Genomic DNA, 21045 nt, shown 5'->3' on the forward strand with positions numbered 1-21045 from the left:
TTGCACTTTGGGCCTTTGTTCCTTCTGCTTAAAATATCCTTCCCATTTATTTTCTCTCTACGAGTGGGGAAATTTTTTTCTGACAAGGGCTACTTATATATTTATAACCTTATTCGCAGGCTACACAACACAAGAAAACAGGTAAACGATGATAAGTAAACATGTCTGTCCCGTCATGTACCTGACCAAACCACATGATTCTGTCAGCCTTTCTGACCTTCAGTCCTGACATTTCCCAACACTGCAAGCTATTACACTACCGCAGTGAAGCTTTCTCTGCACTACCCTAATTAAAATTTTGAACTACCTCTAAATCTCATTCCTATTCCTAATTTACTCTCCAGATAACACATTTCTTTTTAATATATTAATTTGCCTTTATATATTGCTTTACACTAGAATGGAAGATCTATGAGTAAAAGATTATTTTCCATTTTGCTTTATAGCCAAATCTCTGGTTCTTGAACCTTGTATATACTCAGAAGTTTAGTATCTAACTGTTGAATAGTAAAGAGTTGATCAAGGGTTAGATGAATGAGGGGCTAGAGTGGTAGCACAGCAGTAGGGTGTTTGCCTTGCAAACAGTAGGGTGTTTGTCTGTCCTGGGTCAGTCGCGGGTTCGAGCCCTGGCATCCCATAAGGTCCTCTGAGCAAGGAGTTATTTCTGAGCGCAGAGCCAGGAGTAATCCCTGAGTGCCAGCAGGTGTGGCCCCCAAAAAAAGGGTTGGATAAATGAATGTCAGGACAAGTTCAGCTATTAGCTTCCTGAAGATATGGGGCAGCAAGCCAGAGTAATATCACAGTGGGTAGGGCTTTTGTCTTGCATGTGGCCAACCTGGGTTCAGTTCCCAGCATCCCATATGGTCCACCAAGCACTGAGCCACGAGTGACCCTAGAGTGAGTATTTATTTAAGAAATACACATTCTGGGTTTTGGATCACACCCAGCAGCGTTCAGGGGTTACTCCTTGCTCTACACTCAGAAATCACTCCTGGCTTGGGGGACTATATGGGACGCCAGGGGATCGAACCACAGTTCGTCCTAGGACAGCCACATGCTAAGCAAATGCCCTACCGCTGCGCCACTGCTCTGGCCCCTAAAAAATACATTTTCTCACAGCATAATTATAATAGCATTATATATGACAGACCTATTTTATGAACTTAAGGACTATTTTACAAATCATCTGACTCCAAGAAATAAAACTTCAAGCTGACTCAATTTTAGGAAATTAAAATGTATTTAATAAAATTGAGTCAGTATATTTATGACTTTTTCCCTAGAAAGGACTTTCAAAATAATAAACACTAGAAGTGGGACAGATATAGTAATAGGGGTTAAGCACATGCCTTGCATGTGGCCTACCTTAATTCACTTCTTGCACAAGATGGTCCCTGAGCATCAAGCACTGCTGAGTACATTCCTGGATGCCCCCAAGCAGTGCTGAGTGTAGCTAGGACCCCTGAATACTGAACACCACTGTGGTAACCTGACTAAGCCCCAGTATTGCAGGGTTTGTGCAACACTGCATCACAGAGCCAGTCTGGTTGACTAAGAGTAGCCAGTCCCCTGGTCTGAACACCATTTGGGAGGCTCTCCCATACCCCCAGAGAAAAGAAAAATGGCCCCAAAAAAAGAAGACTGGAAGTAATTATTCTCTTATTTAGTAAATATACCATAAAACCATCACTTAAAATGCTCAAACACTGGGGCCAGAGCAATAGCACAGCAAAGAAGGCATTTGCCTAGCATGCAGCCAATTCAGCTTCAACCAGCATCCCATACGGTCCCTAAATACTGCCAGGAGTGATCCCTGAGTGCAAAGCCAAAGAGAAACCCCTTAGGACTGCTGGGTGTGGCCCCCAAACAAAACAAAACAAAAAATGTCAAACATTTCAAGTGCAGCACTTAGTTCCCAGAATACTCAATAAATGCCATTTATATAAAAGGTCAATTTAATATTTTACATTGTTCACAATTATGTTCTAAAGTAACTATAAAAGCACTATGTAGGGGCCGGAGAGATAGCATGGAAGTAGGGCATTTGCCTTGCATGCAGAAGGACGGTGGTTCAAATCCCGCCATCCCATGTGGTCCCCTGGGCCTGCCAGGAGCGATTTCTGAGCACAGAACCAGGAGTAACCCCTAAGCGCTGCCGGGTGTGACCCAAAAACAAACAAACAAACAAAGAAAAACAAAGCACTATGTAGAGGCAGATAACTCTTTTTAAATGTAAAATGTAAAATCATTTCCAATGAACAAATTTGATCAGCAAATGTGAAGGAAAAAAGCAGTATGTATTTTTTCACATCTGCTTTTAACCAAGTGTAATGCTTGATCCTAATATACAATGAAATGAAGTGTCCATAAAATCATGAAAATTAATTTTAGTTTGCCTTACCCATCTTCAACCTAGTGAGCAGTCTTATGGTTACAGAAATTGAGAACACCAAGCCACGACTACAAAGTTAAAGAGGGAGGCTAAAAGAAGATCCGAACACCAACTTCCATTGACTTTCTACTATGGGACAGTCACTTCAGTAAGCTCTTTGCTAGTGCTATCCTATTAAGTATTTACTACCCAAAGAAGCAAATTGTATTACAAAGAAGAAAAAGAAGTTTCAAGATAGTAAGTAATCTGTACATGGTCACAGAGTAAAGTCAAGTTTCAAACTATTTCTATAAGAACTAAGTTATTCTCATTCCCATACCTAGATATGCCTAGACATAAAAATAAACAATCTTTGGACTTTCCACCAATTTACTTTTTATTCATTTATCATATGAGATCTCAGTAAATCAACTTTGTATTACATTTAAGGAGATAACAAGTAAGAAGCTACTATTGAGTCTGTTTTCTGAGTTAATTCTAAGTTTTACAGCAAAAGGAATAAAATCTGAGACTACTGAGTTTCACACACACACACACACACACACACACCTGGTAGGAAAACAAAATAGTGAAACTTAACACACTGCCTTCACCAGAATCCCTCATGGGTCACAAGTGCCAAAGATCTGCTAACAGTTCTCACAAATGTTTCTCAATGATCATGAGAGGACAGCATATTTCAACAGCCCTGGAAGACCCAAGATAGATCTTTCATCTTCCTCCCACTCCATGGGCGTTGTGCAAACTGTCACTGGCCTCCACCTCCACCCAACAGGCCCATAACACCCTGCAATTAATATCATCAAAAGCTACATGCAAAGATTTATTGTCAACCCATTGGGCATGCTGTACTTTGCAGTCAGGAAGATCCAGTTAGCAGTTGTTCTCCAAATCCTGCAAAGTACTTAATTTCACTTATTCTGATTCTCACAAGTCTATCTCCTTGTCAATTATTTTTCTGGAATACTTCAACCAGCCATTTAAGGTGTCCTGCATGTGAGCATAAAAGTACAAGATGAAATAGAAATTAGATTGATCCATTACATGGACTATCATATGACATAACCAAACCAAGTCAACTAGCCCAGGTCCATTCCCGCCCACCCAAGAGGAGTAAATAAAATTCTCTGGTCTATGGGGCTGAAGAGATAGCACAGTGGTAGGGTGTTTGCCTTGCAAACAGCTGATTCAAACAGATGGTGGTTCGAATCCCGGCATTCCATATGGTCCCCTGTGCCTGCCAGGAGCCACTTCTGAGCTCAGAGCCAGGAGTATCCCCTGAGCGCAGCCAATTATGTCCCCAAAACAAAATAAAACAAACAAAATCTCTGGTCTGTACCCTTTACCTAAATTGCATCTATAAAATCTAAAATGACTCAACAATAGGAGTCCGGAGAAAGAGTACTGCGGATAGGGCACTTGCCTTGCACTTGGACAAACTAGGCTTAATCTTCATAATTCCATATGGTGCCCTGGCACCTCCAGGAATGATTCCTGAGTGCAGAGCCAAGAATAATCCCTGAGAATCCCTAAGTATGATCCAAGAACAAAAACCAAAACAAACAAAAAATCTCAAGAATAAATGTTCACAAACATTGCTGATCACTTTAGCATTTGTACATATAGGGTAAGACTATTTATTGGTTTTGCTTAAAACTAAAAAGGAGGGGCCGGAGAGATAGCATGGAGGTAAGGCGTTTGCCTCTCATGCAGAAGGTCTTCGGTTCGAATCCCGGTACCCCATATGGTCCCCCGAGCCTGCCAGGAGTAATTTCTGAGCATAGAGCCAGGAGTAAACCCTGAGAACCTGCCGGGTGTGACCCAAAAACAAAACAAAACTAAACTAAACTAAAAAGGAAAAGAAGGTTGGGGTCAGGGGGCAAGTGGTCTCAGATGCTTTGGTAAAGAAAAAATAAGGACAGAACTATATATCCAAGCCAAAGTCAATAGAATCAACAATAAAATCAATAAATACAACAGAATCAAGGACAATAAAATAAAGAGACTAAACTTTTAACAATCTAAACTTAAATGGGTCTATTATACTGGCAGGTCAGGGGGCAAAGGATGGTGAGTTCACTGACCTCTGGGTTCTTTGGTGGAAGGAGGTCGACACAGGTGGTGGGAAAGGTCCTGACTCACTGTATATCTGAAATTCAACTATGAAGGACTTTCCAGATCACAATGGTTTCAATAAAGTAAAAAAAACTTTTTTTAATGAGATCTAGGGGCCAGAGTGGTGGCGCTAAAGCTAAGGCATCTGCTTTGCAAGTGCTAACCTAGGACAGACTGCAGTTCCATCCCCCTGCATCCCATATGGTCCCCCAAGCTGGGTTGGATTTATGAGTCCATAGCCAGGAGTAACCCTTGAGCATCACTGGGTGTGGCTCCCCCCCCAAAATAAAACAAATGAAAAAAAAATGAGATCTAGTGGAGTGCTTTTGGAATATATCTATGAAATGTGAGATTATGCTATCTATGTGCCAAAACACCAAAGTAGATTCAAAAAAAATCAGAAAATGTTTCTTTTTTTTTTGTTTTGTTTTGTTTTGTTTTGTTTTTTTGGGCCACACCCGTTTGACGCTCAGGGGTTACTCCTGGCTATGTGTTCAGAAATCGCCCCTGGCTTGGGGGGACCATATGGGACGCCGGGGGATCGAACCTCGGTCCTTCCTTGGCTAGCGCTTGCAAGGCAGACACCTTACCTCCAGCGCCACCTACCCCAGAAAATGTTTCTAAAAGACCAAAATACAATATCTAGTCAAGAATTGACTTAGTTGTTTAAAAACAGAAACCGTCTCTCTCCATCCCTCTCTTTTTTCTTCCTTCCCTCCCTCTCTCTTTCTTTCTTTCTCTCTTCCCTCTCTCTCCCTCTTTCCATAAAATATAATAAAATAAAAAATGAGATAATAAACAGGAACTAGATAAGTACAAGAAATTATTCAATCAGGCAATAAGAGAACTTTTATTAAAAGAGGTTAAGCATTAAACAAAAGCAAAAGAAAAGATAGTTTCTTGGATACTGATCTGGATAGAAAAATTTGGAAAGTGATGAGCAGAATCTTTCATTTTCTCATTCTGTTATTCTTGACTTACCCTGAAAGTGCAGAGACAGACCTAGCTAAATCACTTGTAAGTCACAGAGAAAAATGAAAATGAGGGTCCCTTGTGTATAAAGTTTTGAAAAATTCTAAACAGTAAGAGCAGGGCATAAACCTATCTAGTGTGAGGTCTCTCTAAAAATGGGTCCTTATCCATTTGGACAAGCTGCATACTTGTGAAGACAGTTATGCAGATATGGCATTTGTCTCTGTGTTGTTGAGAAAGACCTAGGAGGAAACTATGAGTGTGTTCAAGCATCATACATCCTGGATGACGAGCACTAAAAAAATCCAATAAACTCTAAAAGGAAACTTCAAAGATGGTATCATGTGGGGAAGAAAAAAGTAATTTTTCCATCTAATGTAATACTGAAATGAACTTCCACAGACATTGGTTCTCCAGGAAAAATAGAGCACTCTCTGCCTATACTATATGCTGTACTTATTAAAGATTGGCTGGGGAATAATTAGCCTAGCCAACTAGACTGAACCGAAAGTATCTACCTTTAAAGATAGGGGCTGGGGCAATAGCATAGTGGATAGGGCATTTGCTTTGTACAAGATCGACCTCTGTTTGATCCCTGGTACTTGGCATCCCATATAGTCCTCCAACCACTGCCAAAAATGCCCCCTGAGCACAGAACTAGGAATAACCCCTGACCACCAGCGGGGTGCTCAAAAAAATTCAAAAAAAAAAATAGAGTCCAGATTAAAAAAGCTGAAGAAATAGTACAGCTGGTAGGGCTATTGCCTATCATGCAGCCAACAGGGATCCAATCCCCAATACCCTATTTGGCCCTCGTCGCTGCCAAGAGTAATCCCTAAGTGAAATCAGGAGTAAGTACTAGCATCACTGGTTGCAGACCCAAACAAACAAAAGAACTTTTAAATAGGGGTCAAAGAGATGATACAATAGGTAATGTGCTTGCCTTCCTCACAGCCCACCAAAGATGGTTCCCCAAGTCCCACCAGAAGTGATCCCTAAGAGATCAGAGAACTCTGATCAGAGAACTAGGGATAAGCCCTGAGCACAAGTAGGTGTTGGGCAAAAACTACATATATAGTTTGCATACAGCATTCATATAAGTTTCAAGTATACAATATAATTGTTAGAATTCACTCATCACCAGGCCCTGCATTAGAGAAGCAGCTGCCTATAAGAATGCACGAAGACTACGGGAAAGGCCTTGGAACAGCATTCCTGAGATGACTTGGGCCTGGCTCATGCTTGGACCTGGCGCCCCCTGAGATAATCCTAGACTCTGTGATTTCTCCAGATGTCTCAGTATCTGGCCTTCTCTTGGATGCAGTTATCCCTATCTGCTTTTCACTGCCTTGAGACAGATATCCATGTCTTTGTTCCTGCTCTCCCTAATGCTCTCGTGATTTAGTCCCCTCTGACTTCGCATTTAACTTTCTTTTTGAGTAACTTCTTTTTTGGGGGCGAGGGGGCACACCCGGTGATGCGCAGGGGTTACTTCTGGCTATGTGCTCAGAAATCACTCTTGGCTTGGAGAACCATATGGGACACTGGGGTATGGAACCAAAGTCCGTCCTAGGTCAGTCGTGCGGCTGCGCCATCGCTCTGGCCCCCTTTAGATTAACATCTATATACCTATATATGTGTGCCTGGTCACATAGATCATGGCTAATCTAAAAACTAAAATCCACACAATAAACTTGCTATTTGACTATCAGTCTTTAGTATAAACTGCGGATCATCAATTCGTTGCCTGTCCCATTTCTTCAGGGGCCACTCTTTGCTGCAGGTACCATTCAGGTACCATCTCCCCAACGACATACAATAATGATTTGATATTCTATATCTTATGAAATGTCATCAAAATAATGTTTTCACAGACATGTAGTTTTCACAGACATCATCTTTCATAGACAGAAAAAATATTGTTGTACCATGAGAACTTTTAAGATCTACTGTCCTAGGAACAATTAAATATACACTACAGTATAATTAAATATTGTCCCCAATGGATTATGGCCCCTATAAATCATTTATTTTACAGATGAAAGTTCATATTTTTAAACAGACCTTACCCATTTTGTACATTACCTCCCTTTATTCTTTGGGAGCCACAAATCTCTTGTTTATAATTTTAGCTTTTTTGTTTGGTTGGCTTGTTTTGGGCTGTTATTGTTTTTCCTATTGCTATTGATTAGAGATTCTGCACAGGGGCCAGAGAAATAGTATAGGGGTTCGTGTGCATGCCTTGCACATGGATGATCCTGATTTGGCTCCCAGAACTACATATAGTATCTAGAGAACTACCAAGAGTGATCCCTAAGCACAGAGTCAAATATAGGCCCTGGGGGCCGGAGCTATAGCATAATGGTAGGGTATATGCCTTGCACTTGGCTGCCTGGGGCCATCCCAGATTCGATCCCAGACATCACATATAGTCCCCCAAGCCTACCAAAATCACTTTCTGAGCACTGAGCCAGGAGTAACCCCTGAGCACCACAGGTTTTGGCCCAACAACAACAACAACAAAAACAAAATGGGCCCTGAGAACTGCTAATGTGGCCACAAACCTCATTCCCAAAAAAGAATTCCATACAGAAGTGACAACATGTCATTATGTGTCTTTGACTAATTTCACTTAGCACAGTGCCTTCAGGTCCATGTTACAAATGAAAAGATTTCTCTGTGATTTTTTTTTTGCTTCATAATTCTTTTTATTCTTTTTTTTAATTATTTTTATTGTGGCCAAAGTAAATTACAAATCTTACACAGTGATATTTAAGGTACACAGTGACAATAAATGAGGGCCTTTCCACTACCAGTGTTGTCCTCCCTTCATCCCTATTCCCAAGCATATATATCCCTTATCTCCCTCCCTCTGTGATTTTTTTATAGTTGACTAGTGTGTGTGTTTATTTCATATTTTTCTTTAACCATTCACCAATGAATGTTTAGATTATATCTGTGCTTGGTTATTGTAAGTTAATGCTATACTGAACACAGCATGCATATTTCTTTTAAAGTTAGTGTTTTCTTTCTTTCAGATAAATATCTGGAAATGAAATTGCAAGATCATATAATAGTTATATATTTATAAAATTCCAATTTGTTTTCCATAATGACTACTGCAATATAGATTTACACCAACAAGAAATAACAGTAGTTTAGGGGTGGTGATTTTCTCAAGTAAGAAAACTAGTGCTACCACTATTTACTGCAGCATTCAATATAATGGGTAAGATTTTTAATCAACTTAGATGTCCAACAGTTGATGGGTGGATCATGAAGATATGCTTATATTTTTACAATTACATATTGTATAGCTATATAGATAAGCAACTGTATATGTTATATGTATATATGGACTATATATTAAATTAAATAAGTTAGAAGAGGGGAGATAAATACAGGATAATATCACTTACCGTGGTATTTAACTGCATGAAGAAATGCAATAGTTTAAAAGGAGTTGCTTAGATCACTGTAATGCACCAGAGTATAGTGAAAGAAAGAAATAGAACAGAAAGAAAGACAGATGCAAAATAATGGGTGACAGTGATCAAGGGGATTCAGTTACATTGGTTGTATTAAGGAAGGACAGAGTTAAATATTCAAACAATAGAGTCAAAAATCACAGAAATTATGAGATCCAAGCTTTAATAACCAAACTTAAAAAGGTGCCTGTTAGGATGGAAGGTTGAGAAAGAGATATAAGAAGAAACCTGGGGCCATTGATGGAGAGAGGTCGACACTGGTGGTGGAATTGGTGCTGGAACATTGTATGTCTAAAACCCAATTATGCATAACTTAGTAAATTGCTTTGTTTTATTAAAAAATACAATTTTCAGGGCCAGAGAGATGGAGCAGCGGTAGGGCATTTTTGCCTTGCCTGCAGCTAACCCAGAATGGGCCTTGGTTCGATCCCTTGACATCCCTATGGTCCCCCAAGCCAGGAGCAATTTCTGAGCACATAGCCAGGAGTGGCCCCTGAGTATCACTGGATATGGCCCAAAAATCAATATATATATATATATATATATATATATATATAGACACACAATTATCTCCAGGAAAAACAAACCATAAAAAAAATCAAGTGCTTAGGAACAGAAACTTTTATGTAATTTTGGTTAAGAGAGAGAGGAACTAGAGAGATAATACAGCAAGTATGGCACTTGCCTTATACATGGCAGACACAGGTTCCATACCTAGTACCTTATATAGTCAGTGAGGGCCATCTGGCTCTCTCATCTCCTACCAAAAAACAGAGAGCACACACATGAGAGAGTTTTCTATATCTAGTTGAAAGAGACCTTTTTAATGGATGAATTTTATAGGAACCAGTGATAAAAATATAAAAATCCTCTGGCTAATAAAAGAACATTAGTCTTCCAACAGACCTCAAGCAATTTTTTTGTTCTGTTTCTCTGAATTGTTTTTTCTCTTTCTGTTATTTGTGTGTTGTTGTTGTTGTTTTGTTGTTTTGTTTTATTTCTGGGATACTCCCAGGTGTGATCAGGCTTACTCCTAGTTCAGGAATCACTCCTAGAGGGCTCAGAAAACCAGATGGGATGCTGGGAATCTAACCAGGTCAGCCAACTACAAGGTAAGTGCCTTCCCCATTGTACCATTGCTCCAACCCCTCTTTCTCCTTAACTGGCCTCTACCTTCAGAACCATGGAATAATCAGCAAGCCTTACCTTTCCTACCTGCCACAGTATTCAATCAAAATCCATTTACCTTGTAAAAAAAGCCACTCTAATAAATTAATTTTAAAAATGTGATTAAGGGCTTTTAATAATTTCACCTTGTCCCGTTAACTCTTTTTATGATGAAAAAAAAATCAACTCTCAAAGCTGGAGAGATTTACAGTGGTTAAGGTTCATCTTGCACTCAGTCAATCCAGGTTTGATTCCCTAGCACCATACAGTTCCCTAAGAAACCCCAGGGCCATTCATTCCCCATCCTGCCCCTTTCTCCTACTGACAACTTCTTGCATTTGTTGAATCTACCATGACTCATTATCACCCAAATCCGTTTATCATGTTAAGGGTTATCTTTGTGCTGTGCATTCTGTGGGCTTTGAGACTATCTAGTTGAATATATACATCTAAAATATACTAAAAATAATATACTAAAAAATTAGTTTCAGTGGTCTGAAATTTTTCTGCATCTATCTTTCCAAGACTCCCTTTGATTTTATTAATGGTTAATTAATTAATAAAAACTCCATAGCTTTGCTTTTCAAAATATCATACAATTATAATTATATAGCATATAACCTTTTCAGATTGCTTTCCTTCAAAACAATATAGTTAAGTTTCCTTCATGTCTTCTCATGACTCAATAACTCTAACTCTGAATAATATTTCATTGCCAGATCAGGGGTAGGGAAACTTTTTTCTGCCAAGTGCCATTTCAATATTTGTAATATCATTTACAGGCTAGACAATACAGGGAGATGAGTCAAAGAAAACCAAAGTGAAGTACTCATATCTGTCCTGTCATGTGCAAGGATCAGAGCAATTGAACAGCATGTAGGCTGGATATTCCACTCCTCTGGCCTAGATGTATAATTTTGTTTTATTTTGTGTGTATCCTAGTCTTAGTAAATAGTAAATAGGAATAGCATGCAAAATATTTTTAATTAATTCAAAATAGATCTGCACAGCTATATTCATTGCAGCACTATTTTCAGTATCAGGATCAGAAAACAATCCAAATACTCATTGACAGGTTAGTAGATAAAAAAGTTATGGCATATAAACACAGTGAAATACTACTTTGCTTTAAGATGCAAACCTACCCATCGATACAACTTGTACAGAGCAAGAGGCTGCTATGTCTAACAAAATAAATCAGAGGAGGGAGGGCAAATAATGGATGATCTCATTCATATGTTGTACAGAAAGAAACAAAGCAAAAGAAAGTAAAATATAAAAATGGAATGAAACTCTTAGACTCTAAGGAAAGAAGTAAGATTACCAAACCGAGGGTTAGGGTAAAAGATCAAGGGACAAAGTAAAAATAGTTAGATTATATTAATACTAATGTACAAATAAATTACTTTTGAAAAGAAAAACCTTCCCAAAAAATCGCATAATGCTGGGTTTCTCAAAGTATTCAAATGCCAGTTGTTCATCATACAGCAATTTTAAGCATTAAATATTCAAACACTAATCCTGCCACTAGTGTGACCTTCCCTTCACCAGTGTGCCCAGTGTCCCTAATTTCCCACCCACCACAGTAACCTACCCCATTGCAGGTACAAATTACTTAATCTGGTGTACTACCACACAAAGGCAAATGGAAGTATTAAAACTTAGACTAACCAGGGCCAATATGAAATGATTGTTCTATCTCACCATAGTGTTCCTAGAGTCAATTTCTAAAGACTACTGAACTGTGATTGGTGTTTGTTGAGTCTTCTGTGTTACTGTTTAGACTGAAAACAGAAATTCCAAAAAGAACAACTCAATGTTAATCGCAGCCTTACCCACAACAGCTAAAAAATTGTATATTGGTCAGGGTTCCCCAATCAAATAGAATCAATAGATGAGAGAGAGAGAGAGAGAGAGAGAGAGAGAGAGAGAGAGAGAGAGAGGGAAGAGAGAGAGAGAAAGAGAGAGAGAGTATAAGCTCATACTACAACTGTGGAGACTCACAGGTTTTTCAAGACAAATCGAGGTAAATCAGATGGAACCCAAAGGAAAATTTGGCTCTGAAGTTCACATCTAAATGCAATCTTTAGACAGTTATTTTTTTCTTCAATGGAGATTCATTTTTTTCTATTATGTTTTCAAATACTAATAAAAGACTAATCAAATACTAGGAGAAAACTAGTGTTAATCAAATACTAGTTTTCAAATACTAGAAGATTAATCAAATACTATGGAGAATAACTTCTTTACTCAAATGTTATTATTTAAATGTTAATCTGACCTTTAAAATACATACAAAGAAATATTTAAAATGAGGGACCAGAGAGATAGCACGGAAGTAAGACGTTTGCCTTGCATGCAGAAGGTCCGTGGTTCGAATCCCAGCATTCCATATGGTCCCCTGAGCCTACCAGGAGCAATTTCTGAGCCCAGAGCCAGGAGTAACCCCTGAGCACTGCCAGGTGTGACCCAAAAACAAAAACAAAAAACAAAAAATATCTAAAATGAGAGCTAGAGAAAACAGCAGGCTCTTGATTTGCATGTGTCCAGATATGAGGATGAAAGGTGGTAAATGTTATATATAAAACCTTGCTAGAAACTGAATTATAAGCCACAATGTACAGTTTATTAAAAAAAATAACAGTCAGGGGCCAGAAAGATAGCACAGCAGTAAGGTATTTGCTTTGCACTCAGCCGATCTAGGACAGGCGATTATTCAAATACTGGGTTCCCATATGGTCCTCCATACCTGCCAGGAGCAATTTCTGAGCATAGAGCCAGGAGTAACCTCTGATTTCCGCTGGGTGTGACCCAAAAACAAAAAAATAAAGAAATAACACTCACTCACCTTGTCTCAACTATGTCTCAACTCAAGACTCATTGTGTAAGCCAAGGAAAGATGTTAACCAAAACATGAAAAATTACTGGTACACTAGACATACCGCTAAAAACTTACAACATAAATAAATAGAAAGTTTTGGGCCTATATCCTTAATAAACATGGATGCAAAAATCCTCAACAAAACTCTAGCAAATAGAATTCAACAGCTCAAAAAATAAAAAAAGAAATTAAGAAAAAGAAATTCAACAGCTCATCAAGAAAGTTATACAGCATGACCAAGTAGGATTCATCCCAGGGATATGTTCAAAAAAAAAGGCTGGTTTAACATATGCAGTCAATCGATATTATATACCACATCAATAAGTGAAAAATCAAAAATCATATGGTCATATCAAGAGATGCAGAAAGAGCATTTGACAATATCCAGAATCCAATAAAAACTTTCAACAAGATGGGAATTGGAGGAACTTACCTCAATATAGTCAAAGCCATTTACCACAGCCCACAGCAAACATTATAGTACTAAATGGAGAAAAACTAAAAGCCTTCCCTCTAAGATCTGGCAGGAGACAAGGTTGCCCTTTTGCCACTTCTATTCAATATAGTACTGGAAATATTTGCCATAGCAATCAAAGAAAAAATAGAGATCAAGGGCATCCAAATAGGAAAGAAAGAATTCAAGCTCTCACTGTTAGCAGATGACATGATACCATGTCTAGTAAATACTAAAGACTGGGGCCGGAGTGGTGGCACTAAGGCATCTGCCTTGCAAGCGCTACCCTAGGACAGACTGTGGTTCGAACCTCAGGAGTCCCATTTGGTCCCCCAAGCTAAGAGTGATTTCTGCGCGCATAGCCAGGAGTAAGCCCTGAGCATCACTGGGTGTGGGCCAAAAACAAAACAAAAAAATTCTAAAGACTACAAAAAAGCTTCTCAAAATAATATACTTATATAGTAAAGTGGCAAGTTACAAAATTGATACACAAAAATCCATGCTTTTATGTACACAAATAATGAAAGAGAAGAACAAAATAGTAAAAGAGCAATCCCATTCACAATTGTATTTCAGAAAAATCAAGTACACCAAAGTAAATTTAACTAAAGAGGTGAAAGACCTAGACAAAGAAAACTGCAAAACACTGCTTCAATAAATAAAAGAGGACACAAGGAAATGGAAACATATATCCTACTCATGAATTGGGAGGATCAACATCATTAAGATGGCAATAATTCCTACACATTTTACAGATTTAAGATGTATTCCCTACAAGAATACCTGATAATTTTCAAAGAAGTGGATCAAACACTCTTGAAATTTGTCTGACACAATAAACATCTGTGAATAGCTAAAGCAATCCTGAGAAAAAGAAGATAAGAGGTAGCATCACTTTCCATAACTTTAAATTGTACTATAAAGCAGCAGTCATTAAAACAGCATGATATTGGAGTAAAAAGAGACCCTTATATCAGTGGAATAGACTTGAATATTCTGAGACTGACCCTTGGGTATACAATCAATTAATCTTTGATAAAGGGGAAGAAATAAAATTGGAACAAGGAAAGGCTCTTCAACAAGTGGTAGTGGAAAAATTGGTCAACTACATGAAAAAAAAAAGTGAATTCAGACCTCTCTTCAATACCATAAACAAAGGTCAAATCAAAATGAATTAAAGAGAGAAGGAAAAAAATGGATTAAAGACCTTGCCAAAAATGACCTTTGAGCACAGAGCATAGATACAGGAGTAACCCGAGTCACTGTGACCCAAAAACCAAAAGAATGAGGAGGACGTGGAGGAGGAGAAGGAGGAGGGGAGAGAAAGGAGGAAGAGGAGGAAGAAGAGGAAGAAAAAAGAAGGAAAAAGGAAGAGGGGGAGAAAGAGGAGGAGGAAGAGGAAGAAGAGGAGGAAGAGGAGGTGGAGGAGGAAGAGGAGGTGGAGGAGGAAGAGGAGGTGGAGGAGGAAGAGAAGAAGAAGAAGAAGAAGAAGAAGAAGAAGAAGAAGAAGAAGAAGAAGAAGAAGAAGAAGAAGAAGAAGAAGAAGAAGAAGAAGAAGAGGAGGAGGAGGAGGAGGAGGAGGAGGAGGAGGAGGAGAAGGAGGAAGAGGAAGAATATTGAGTAAATATCTTGGGGGCAGAGAGATAGCATAGAGGTAAGGTGTTTGCCTTTCATGCAGAAGGTTGGTGGTTCAAATCCCGCCATCCCATATGGTCCGCCGAGCCTGCCAGGAGCGACTTTTGAGCATAGAGCCAGGAGTAACCCCTTAGTGCTGTCGGGTGTGGCCCAAAAACCAAAAAAAAAAAAAACCTTCTTTGTCTGACTCTAGAGCCTGTGTGCAAACTATGTGTGCTATATTGAAAAGAGTAACTGTATTTTAAAATCGCATTTTAACATGATTTCACATGTTAAAAATTAAGGAAAAAATTGGGGCCGGCGAGGTGGCGCTAGAGGTAAGGTGTCTGCCTTGCAAGAGCTAGCCAAGGAAGGACCACGGTTCGATCCCCCGCATCCTATATGGTCCCCCCAAGCCAGGGGCAATTTCTGAGCGCTTAGTCAGGAGTAACCCCTGAGCATCAAACGGATGTGTCCCCAAAAACCAAAAAAAAAAAAAAAATTAAGGAAAAATTTAAGAATTCCCAGGTAAGGGCCCGGAGAGATAGCACGGGGCGTTTGCCTTGCAAGCAGCCAATCCAGGACCAAAGGTGGTTGGTTCGAATCCCGGTGTCCCATATGGTCCCCCGTGCCTGCCAGGAGCTATTTCTGAGCAGCCAGCCAGGAGTAACCCCTGAGCACCGCCGGGTGTGGCTCAAAAAAAAAAAAAAAAAAAAAGAATTCCCAGGTAAAAAAGGAAAAAGATAAAGAAAAAGGAAAAAAAAAAAAAGAATTCCCAGAAAAGATATCAAAACCAAGCTAATAAAGGAACGTTTAAAATGGCCTACTGTGGCTTTCACTAAAAACAGTTCTTAGGGGCCAGGAAGGTGGCACTATAGGTAAGGTGCCTGCCTTGCAAACGCTAGCGTAGGATGGACAGCGGTTCAATTCCCTGGCATCCCATATGGTCCCCCTAAGCCAGGGGCGATTTCTGAGCGCATAGCCAGGGGTAACCCCTGAGCGTCAAACGGGTGTGGCCCCAAAACCAAAAAAAAAAAAAAAAAAAGAAATAAAAAAAAGAAAGGTTCTTAACAACAACAAAAAAAATCACAGAATCCCCAGAAATAAGACAAGAAGCTGGTATTCCCAAAACTAGTATGCCTAAAACCTAGATTCCTCAAGAAATATGAGTAGAATGTTTACTTGGCAGCTGCTCTATTTTTCCACAAGTCTTGAAACATTTCGTAGTTTCCCTATTTTTCAAATTAAAAAAAATATTATTGAAAATAAGGAATGGTCTTGCCTATTAAATTTATGTTTAAATATATATCTGTGAGACGATTCTTGGAGAAGGAATAAAAGAATACAAAGGTAACTGCTAATAATGTTCCCTCCAGAGAAAGTAATGAAATGGGAAGAAAGTAGGTAAACCAAGAGGAAACTCTTATTTATGACTCATAGACTCTGGAGTTTCAGTTTTTCCAAGGCTGCAATTGTTCAACTGACTTTCATTGCACATCCACAGTAAGGCCAGGGACTAAAATGTTTCTGTTTCTCCTGTCTACCCAGAATCACAGACAATCTCCTATGTTGGGTCGTATTTGTGAACTGTCAGAGAAAATTTTGTTTGTTTTTTCTCTCTATTGCTTGAGGTACTGTGATTCACAATACTGTAATGATGGTTTCACAGGTACATAATTCTAAGCCCATACCCATCACCAATGTACTTATATCCCCTCTTCAAAAATCTACCCTTTTGAACATCTCCCACACCCCAAGAGAAAACTCAGTCCTGTAGATCAAAATTTAATCAGTGTGTTTCTTCCCACTGTTCCCTCTGCCTCCAATAATTCTTCTTCCACTGCCTTCCGAACTACTAACACCACAAACAAGAGTAGCTATACCACACTGAAAGCAATATTGACGAGATAAGGCTCTACAGGTGACATCTGTCCCCTATGTGTGTCATCTTGAGTAACTTTTTTAAGGTGCCTGTGACAACTGGCGTCACAATAGAAACTCACCTCCACATAATGTCTGAGAGGCTTGCCTGAGCTGAGACATAGAAAGCACTCAGAAATAATATCTGCTTTGTATTAACTGTTAGCTACAAAACGCACTAAATGGCCATCTATAAACAACCGGCTATCCCAGGGATGGTAAGAGGGGGAAAATGATCATCCAAGGGAGAAATGACCTTAGTAATCATTATACAAATGAAGACACAGGGACCAGAGCGATTGCACTGCTGGTAGGGCCTTGCCTTGCAAGTGGCCAACCTGGGTTGGATCCTATGGTCCCCTGAGCCTGCCAGGAGTAATTTCTTCTGTTTTTTTGTTTGTTTGTTTGTTTTTTGGGGGGCCACACCCGGCGGTGCTCAGGGGTTACTCCTGGCTATCTGCTCAGAAATAGCTCCTGGCAGGCATGGGGGACCATATGGGACATCGGGACTCAAACCAACCACCTTAGGTCCTGGATCGGCTGCTTGCAAGGCAAACGCTGCTCAGAAGTAATTTCTGAGTGCGGAGCCAGGAGTAACTCCTGAACACCACCAGTTATGACCCCAAAACAAAACAAAACATGATGGTACAACGTGTGGTCTGAGATCATAGACAAACACCAGGGCCAAATTCAGGTTCTCCTGAACAGCACCATGACCTCACAGAATATAATATGCATTTCAGGTCTTACCTATGTAAATCATTAGTAATTATAAATCTGTGAGTCAGCATTGTTTCAGAGGATGAGAAAACAATATGCATGGACAGTGTATGTATGAAGGCAGGGAGAGGGAAAATGATCTCTCCAAGTCAATCATTTCAAGGCCCTTTCTGAAAACTGCCAAGGTGACTACATTAACAAAGTTCCAAACATGGGGCCGGAGAGATAGCATGGAGGTAAGGCGTTTGCCTTTCATGCAGGAGGTCATCAGTTCAAATCCTGGCATCCCATATGGTCCCCCGTGCCTGCCAGGAGCAATTTCTGAGCCTGGAGCCAGGAATAACACCTGAGCACTGCTGGGTGTGACCCCCCAAAAAAAAACAAAACAAAACAAAACAAAGTTCCAAACAGCCACCACAGAGAGCAAGAAGGAGATGCAGAGTAACTGCTCAGCCTTCCCCACACAGCTACAGGCCTAAAAGGGATGTCACACAAGCAGTCAAGCACACAGGAGGATAAATTAGACTAAACTCTAGCATTGGATCATTATAGAAACACTACCCATCCCCTCCTTGTAACTGCCAATTCAGCTCCCAAACTCATACTATCTTCTCCTCCTCCACTCACTCACCTTTACAACATTTTAGCCACAACTATCATTTTTAAATCCTGAAATGTGGGGCAGGAGAGATAGCACTGTGGGAGGGCATTTGCTTTGCATGTGGCCGACCCGGGATGGACCAGGATTCGATTCCAGCCATCCCTATGGTCTCGCGAGCCTGCCTGAAGCGATTTCTGGGCACAAAGCCAGGAGTAACCCCTGAGCACCAGGTGTGGTCCCAGAACCAATCAATAAATAAACATTTTTTTAAGTCCTGAAATATAAGGATGAAGAGAGACCTCAAAAGCTTGGAGGGCATGCTTTGCATTCTGGAGCTCAGAGTTTAATTTCCAGTTATCACATGGTCCTCCAAGCACTTCTGTGATCTTCCAGCCTAACATCCCTGCACTGTGTAGAAATCGCCCAGACCCACAGTAGATGTGGCCCCAAAAGAAATAAAACATACTATTAAAAAAAAAAAACTCTTAAATAGCTAACAGAATTATCTACAAGCATAAATAGCTAATGATCAAAACACTTTTTCCTAGAATTGTGGAATTATGAATGCAATTACAAGATTATTGATTTCCTTCACATGCTCACAGTGTATTTTTAACATTCAGAAAGGACTTTGAGACTATGGAGAGAACAGATCTGTGTTACAACTGCATTCAAAAGATAGTTCAACAGCAATCTCCAATATAGTTCATGTTCAAATAAGTTCAAATTAAACACAATCTTGGCGCCAGGAAGTTTTGTTAATGCTGTTTAAGCCTGGTAATTTTCCCACCAAAACAGTTAGCAGGAGAAGATTAATAAAACTGTTCTCACAGAACAAAAATTAGAATATAAAGCGAGAAAACAAAATTAGAATATAAAGCGGCTTGATCTGGAAGTCAGGAAAGGCTTCCATTATCTGTTAAATATTAGTGTGTTCCTTATAGACATGTTTACATAGCATGCTGATGCCCAAAACTTTTAAGTGCAAAAGTTTGAAAAGCAGAAGAAAAGAAAAGAAAAGAAAACCTAAGATCTGTGTGAGTCTGGGCTAGTGAGGGATAATATTTTTCTCCCCTTGGTGCAAAGATTAGGGAAAAAAAAGCAAAAAGATTCAGGGTAGAGAAGAGACCACAGAGGGAAAAGCCGAAATCCATCATTTCAAAACTTACCCAATTCCTTCTGTTTACTCAACACTTTTTCCCACTACTTTGCCAGTTTTTAAATAAGTCAGAGCTGGGACTTTTGCAGCTGATGGTGGTGTTCCTTTGATCCCAGAATCCCATAAAAAATACTAAAAAATTTTTAAGGTATTATTTAAAAAATTAAATTAAATTAAACTTCTGATTCTGGCGTGGAGGGAAAAGTTTCCAACTTGGATCCCTGGTAGCTTCTTGTGGGGAATGAACAAGTGATCAGTGACTAGGAGGTCTCAGAGACGTGGAGGACGTGCTCAGCTGACGTCCGGTCCACGATGGGACTGCACAGCTGTCCAGATGTGCCTCCTAGGATTCCCCCCGCGGGGCAGGAGCCTGGGAGGCCACGGCCAGCCAAAGCTGCCGCTCATTGGTGGCTGTGGTTTTCTCTAGGCCTTCTATTGGCCAATCGGCCCGTCACTCCAACGAACTCATCTAGGCCCCACCCCTCGGGGCTAGCTAGCTTTGCTCCCTCCTGGAAAAGAACCTGGAAACGCAGCCGCCGGTGCTGATGTGGCACTGGGCCCCCTGCAGCCTCGGGCCCGGAGGGGCTCAGAGTCGAGCAGGGAGTGGTAAAAGGGCCCCCCCAAAGTATCCCCCCTTGTAAAGTCCATCTTTTTTAGGCAGTTCGACTGGTTTCTGTGTAAACAGGACTGTTTACAGATCTGTACTTGGATGGAAAAAAACACAGGCATGCCCAGAACTCGCTTCAGTTTCCTGCAATTTTTTGAGTGAAAGGGGTTGAGACATGCCCAGGGCCCCTCAAGAACATCAAGGCAAGCTTGGGGACTCCACTCTGCTGCTTTCTCCCTGGAGGGAAATGGAACAGGCTCTTTAGAATTAGAATTATTAATTAATTTAATTAATTGATAATTGTTATATATCATATTTATAATGATGTATTATAATTATATATAATATATACATAATACATAATAATCTATTGTCATTTATATTATTGTATTTATCACAATAAATTATCTATATTTATAATATATAATGTATTCATATTGATATCAATAAATATCAATTATTAATAAGTAATTATTATAATTAGTAAAATTAGTCTTTGATTAGTGCAAAGAGGAAACTTAATAGAAACCCTAAGGTTTATGTACTAGCCAGAAGATTACTGTTCTAGAGGCACTGTCTGTCTAGGCCCAAATTTCACCTTGAATCAGAGTACTCTGAGCAGTCCCAATAACTGTCAACATTCTAGTCTTTCTGGGAATACCATGAGGATCCTCTCTCCCACCCAATACTCCTAAAAGTGAAAAATTAACAGTACCCAACCTTTCTCTTCAAAACAACAGGAGTTGTGATATGTTGGGGAAGATAACAAGAAACATTCAAGTATCTAATCAAATACCACCAGAAAGTCAGATATTTACCGAAAACGAGATTACTTTGGATTTTTTGGAGAAGTTTCTCAGAATTATGACATGTTAATTATGCTCTCATTAATAGTTTTTCCCTCACAGTGGGAGTCCATCACCTAGAAAAGATGGTGTAAAAATTTACCCTTTAT

At 39.7% G+C, this 21045-nt stretch overlaps 1 protein-coding gene across 1 annotated transcript in view; it reads right to left on the reverse strand.

The window, feature by feature from the left end:
• Window positions 1–19506, reverse strand: part of TMEM45A (transmembrane protein 45A) — a 110150-nt gene extending 90644 nt beyond the window's left edge. Inside the window, exon 1 of the mRNA XM_049785404.1 lies at window positions 19494–19506. The gene's annotated coding sequence lies outside the window, so the exon portion shown is untranslated. The remainder of the gene's footprint in view (window positions 1–19493) is intronic.
• Between the last annotated feature and the right edge of the window lie 1539 nt (window positions 19507–21045).

The sequence above is a fragment of the Suncus etruscus genome, chromosome 13 (genome assembly GCF_024139225.1).
Source record: "Suncus etruscus isolate mSunEtr1 chromosome 13, mSunEtr1.pri.cur, whole genome shotgun sequence".
Classification (NCBI taxonomy): domain Eukaryota; kingdom Metazoa; phylum Chordata; class Mammalia; order Eulipotyphla; family Soricidae; genus Suncus; species Suncus etruscus.